At 43.5% G+C, this 5,726-nt stretch overlaps 2 non-coding genes across 2 annotated transcripts; both read left to right on the forward strand.

Annotated features, from left to right (window-relative positions):
• Positions 1-1,838: 1,838 nt before the first annotated feature.
• On the forward strand, positions 1,839-3,761 carry LOC113380426. Its single transcript, XR_003367403.1, has one exon. It is a non-coding gene; the product is annotated as a small subunit ribosomal RNA (ribosomal RNA).
• A 669-nt stretch (positions 3,762-4,430) lies between these two features.
• Positions 4,431-4,585, forward strand: LOC113380424. Its single transcript, XR_003367401.1, has one exon. It is a non-coding gene; the product is annotated as a 5.8S ribosomal RNA (ribosomal RNA).
• Positions 4,586-5,726: the final 1,141 nt, after the last annotated feature.

Here is a 5,726-nt window from a genome sequence, read left to right on the forward strand (position 1 = left end):
TTAAAATAATACTATTTTATTATCAATATTTTTTTTAAAAAGTTAAATTAATCAGTATATTCATCGGGTGTAAAAATAAAATATTTAGAAAGAAAATTGTGCAATTTAGTGCACTTTACAAGTTACTTGATCTCTGAGGTTCTATATAAGCCAAATAGTCATCAATAACATGTTGTTAGCTTTACTAACAAAATTCAATATTATGAGGGATTTTAAATCCTACAATTATTCTTTTGGGTTTTTAATAACTCTATATATGTCCTTTAATAATTTTAACAGATTTCCCAATAAGTTTACCGGAACTATTAAAAATGTGAAAATCTGAAATGAGAGAACCTTTATGTCTCTTTTATTAATTATTGGCAGATTTCCCAATAAGTTTACCGGAACTGTACATGAAATGTGGAAGTCTGTAATAAGAGGACCTTCAGGCACATTGGCTATAGAAACGGCATTAATAGCCAAATTTGAATCATTCAAATCATCATTTGAATCAAATTTTATATCATCCTGAATCGACGATATCGACGATGTTGGCGTTAGACCGCTCGAAAGCCGGGTTACTAACTTTATCAACATAAATAAAATGATTCGCGATTGCAGGGAATAAATATTAATTTAAATGAAAATTTTATCATTCTGAACTGCGATATCATCTGTGTTGGCGTTAGACCGCTCGAAAGCCGGGTTACTAACTTTAAACTGATTCGCGAAGTTCAAGGAATGAATATTAGTTGAAGATGACTCCTTAAACCTTCAGAGAATTCTATATAAAACTATAAAAATTAAAATTATGTTTTAGCTCGTGATTGTTAAAACTGCTGTAATAGTTATTTAATCAACTGGCCGCTGTTATAGAATTATTAACCCAAGCTACCATTCTAATCTATATTGATTGACATAAAAATAATTACACTAACAGGATTTTTATCTACATAATTTCCATCTTAAAAAAAAATCTCTTCAAATCTTAGATGAACTGGTTGTCATTCCTGGATGTGCAAATTTATTGTCCAAAGAAAAAATGGTTAACTTTGCCTGGGGAGAGTTGCTGACATCTTCTGGCAGTGTGATGTCCGATAAAGGAAAATAAATTTGTCACTTACTTAGAATGAGTCGCTGTCGTTGCGGGTTGCTTACGGTTTAGTGTTGGTAGAGCCGCCACCTTACTACCCTTAGTTCCTCAAATTAGTATCGCTGGATTGCTGGAACCGCCCTTGAGTCTGCAGCCTCCGGGTTGTGAAAAACTCGGTTTTCACGTTCACAGGCAACGTCGAATACTAATTTTTCACTACAAGGTATCTCACCGCTGGACACCATGAAATGTATTGGGGTTGTTGGTAACGTGTTCGTATTGACCTCCTAGTCAAATACAGCCTTGCCGAGCGGTGGTTATAGAAATCGTAGGCTTCGGATTTGCCTTGAGTTCTTATTAAGATATTGGCTGAAATATCACTTCTAAAGAACAATACTGATTGACTATTTCAACAACACTTTATTAGCACCCACAATGATGATTAACAATTGTCTTTACACGACTAATATTGCGACTCTGCTGAGGCCAACAGCAACTATGCTGTGGCCTACAGCAACTCTGATGTGACTATTGCAACTATGACATAATAAATACAACTCTTTTGTGGTTCCACCAACTCTGACTTCCAACTCAATCAGTACTCTTTATATACTGCTTAAGTGGGACTGCAAACACCTTACGATGGCGTATTTAAAGTATTTTGCTGATTGTGATAATTACTGCAATCGATATCGAATTTGGCATATCAGCATTGCTATTACACAATGCAGCATTATCGATTGCTATTACACAATAATATAGCACCCTGGTTGATCCTGCCAGTAGTATATGCTTGTCTCAAAGATTAAGCCATGCATGTCTCAGTGCAAGCCACATTAAGGTGAAACCGCGAATGGCTCATTACATCAGTTATGGTTCCTTAGATCGTACCCACATTACTTGGATAACTGTGGTAATTCTAGAGCTAATACATGCAAATAGAGTTCCGACCAGAGATGGAAGGAATGCTTTTATTAGATCAAAACCAATCGGTGGCGGGCTTGCCTTGCTCACCGTTTGACTTAGTGACTCTGAATAACTTTGTGCTGATCGCACGGTCTAGTACCGGCGACGCATCTTTCAAATGTCTGCCTTATCAACTGTCGATGGTAGTTTCTGCGACTACCATGGTTGTTACGGGTAACGGGGAATCAGGGTTCGATTCCGGAGAGGGAGCCTGAGAAACGGCTACCATATCCAAGGAAGGCAGCAGGCGCGCAAATTACCCACTCCCGGCACGGGGAGGTAGTGACGAAAAATAACGATACGGGACTCATCCGAGGCCCCGTAATCGGAATGAGTACACTTTAAATCCTTTAACGAGGATCTATTAGAGGGCCAGTCTGGTGCCAGCAGCCGCGGTAATTCCAGCTCTAATAGCGTATATTAAAGTTGTTGCGGTTAAAAGCTCGTAGTTGAATCTGTGTCCCACACTGTCGGTTCACCGCTCGCGGTGTTCAACTGGCATGTCTGTGGGACGTCCTACCGGTGGGCTTAGCCCGTCAAAAGGCGGCCCAACTCAAAATCCTACCACGGTGCTCTTCACCGAGTGTCGAGGTGGGCCGGTACGTTTACTTTGAACAAATTAGAGTGCTTAAAGCAGGCTCATTCGCCTGAATATTGTGTGCATGGAATAATGGAATAGGACCTCGGTTCTATTTTGTTGGTTTTCGGAATTCCGAGGTAATGATTAATAGGGACAACTTGGGGCATTCGTATTGCGACGTTAGAGGTGAAATTCTTGGATCGTCGCAAGACGGACAGAAGCGAAAGCATTTTCCAAATGTGTTTTCATCAATCAAGAACGAAAGTTAGAGGTTCGAAGGCGATCAGATACCGCCCTAGTTCTAACCATGAACGATGCCAGCTAGCGATCCGCCGAAGTTCCTCCGATGACTCGGCGGGCAGCTTCCGGGAAACCAAAACTTTTGGGTTCCGGGGGAAGTATGGTTGCAAAGCTGAAACTTAAAGAAATTGACGGAAGGGCACTACAAGGAGTGGAGCCTGCGGCTTAATTTGACTCAACACGGGAAACCTCACCAGGTCCGGACACCGGAAGGATTGACAGATTGAGAGCTCTTTCTTGATTCGGTGGGTGGTGTGCATGGCCGTTCTTAGTTGGTGGAGCGATTTGTCTGGTTAATTCTGATAACGAACGAGACTCTAGCCTGCTAAATAGGCGTACTTTCCGGTATCGCAAAGACCCTCCGCTTCGGCTTCGGTCGTTGTTGGTTGTGGTTCTTACTACCGGCGTACAAATATATCTTCTTAGAGGGACAGGTGGCATTTAGTCGCACGAAATTGAGCAATAACAGGTCTGTGATGCCCTTAGATGTTCTGGGCCGCACGCGCGCTACACTGAAGAGATCAGCAGGTTTTCCTTGGCCGAAAGGTCCGGGTAATCCGTTGAAGCCTCTTCGTGCTAGGGATTGGGACTTGCAATTCTTCCCCATGAACGAGGATTCCTAGTAAGCGCGAGTCATAAGCTTGCGTTGATTACGTCCCTACCCTTTGTACACACCGCCCGTCGCTACTACCGATTGAATTATTTAGTGAGGTCTTCGGACCGGTGCGCGGCAGCGTTTGACATTGCCGATGTTGCTGGGAAGATGACCAAACTTGATTATTTAGAGGAAGTAAAAGTCGTAACAAGGTTTCCGTAGGTGAACCTGCGGAAGGATCATTAACGTACATTTACTATTTAGTGAATGAAACGTGTGCGATATGTCGTATAACCTACGACGTATAAATTTTTAAGGCGTCTCGCAACGATGGATCATTCGTTTCATTAACGTTTGACCGGAGCTAGTCGCAAAATATTGCGCAGTGTGCAAAAGCAGCGTGACGCGGTTTACAACCGCTTAGCGCTCTTATGCATTGTGTGAGAGCACTGCCATGTATATCTGCTCGGTATCGCCAGATGCCTGAGCGAATGACGAAGTTCGTTGTGAAAACGGCGTTCTTTTTGAATATTATACTTTAAACGCATAGCTCAATCAATTCTTTGGGCGCTAGATGAAAGTCTAGTGTTTCAAAGTCGATTGTAGTAAACGCTTGCGTTAGTATTCTATATACTCTGCACATTTTATTCAAATTGTGCGAATTTGAACATTCGCTTCATTACGTTGTTTTAAGAAAATGAAAGATCAGCGAAAGCAGATTTTTCAATCTCACACACAATGAAATATTCATATTTCAATTTTGAAACGAGGTCTCGTATCTCGGACCGAAAAGCGAAAGCTTTACGGTGTACTAATTGTAACCATAATAAACATACTAGTTTCAGAATCGCCCGAGTTATCTTAAACGATTTCGAGGGAATCACGATTGAAACATGTATAAATATATATAAAATCACCCTGAACGGTGGATCACTTGGCTCGTGGGTCGATGAAGAACGCAGCTAATTGCGCGTCGATATGTGAACTGCAGGATACATGAACATTGACATTTCGAACGCACATTGCGGTCCTCGGATACTGTTCCCGGACCACCTCTGGCTGAGAGTCGTATAACATTACCAGACTGCCGCTTGCTTTAAACGGCTTGCCGGCGAATGATGGAGTTACACGTATATGCGTGCTCTTAAATAATTCACTCAACGTGTGAGCCAGTCCACTTTGCAACATCGGACATTTCCGTTCGTTGACGTTCTGTGGGATTACGGCGGGTTGTGTGTCCTAGAGATTTTATATTCTTGCGACCCTCCCAATAACCGGAAACCCGAACTCTTCGAAATGCGGTTTCGTTCCGGCAAATTTGGACGATTCAAAGGTTCCTCGTCGATTTTGTGTGCGCTTGCTTACTAACGTTTGGAAGCACATCATAATCATAAACGACCTCAGAGCAGATGAGATTACCCGCTGAATTTAAGCATATTACTAAGCGGTGGAAAAGAAACTAACTAGGATTCCCTTAGTAGCGGCGAGCGAACAGGGAAGAGCCCAGCACTAAATCCCGCGGCCGGAGACTGACGCTGGGAAATGTAGTGTTAGGGAGGATCCGATTATCTCGGTGCGTTGCGGCGAGTTCAAGTCCATCTTGAATGGGGCCATTTACCCATAGAGGGTGCCAGGCCCGTAGCGACCGTTGCGCGTATCGAGAGGATCTCTCCTCAGAGTCGAGTTGCTTGAGAGTGCAGCTCTAAGTGGGTGGTAAACTCCATCTAAGGCTAAATATGACCACGAGACCGATACCGAACAAGTACCGTGAGGAAAAGTTGAAAAGAACTTTGAAGAGAGAGTTCAAGAGTACGTGAAACCGTTCAGGGGTAAACCTGAGAAACCCGAAAGATCGAAAGGAGAGATTCAATGTCATCGTTGTCTTCCATTTAGTGGCGTGCGATGACCGGGATTCGTCCTGCGATACGCCGTGGTTTATGTGTCAGGCGGCGATGGCATGCACTTCTCTCTCAGTAGGACGTCGCGACCCGTTTGGTGTCGATCTACGACCGCGGCGGTAGCCTGTCACGATTTATTTGCGCAGACCCCGCGTGCTCCGGCCGACTGCCAGACGGTATAAATGATATGGTATAGGGTCGCTTTTAAGCGTTCGGCCGGTTGCAAGCACGGACGGTTATTGGCCGTCGGACCTGGTCCCGGCATCGATGCCGCCTCGAGCTGTTAGCTACCGTGTCTCGAACGGACTCTAT

Source organism: Ctenocephalides felis, unplaced genomic scaffold (assembly GCF_003426905.1).
Source record: "Ctenocephalides felis isolate EL2017-DRISC unplaced genomic scaffold, ASM342690v1 CF-g0.4_SCAFFOLD_02132, whole genome shotgun sequence".
Classification (NCBI taxonomy): Eukaryota; Metazoa; Arthropoda; class Insecta; order Siphonaptera; family Pulicidae; genus Ctenocephalides; species Ctenocephalides felis.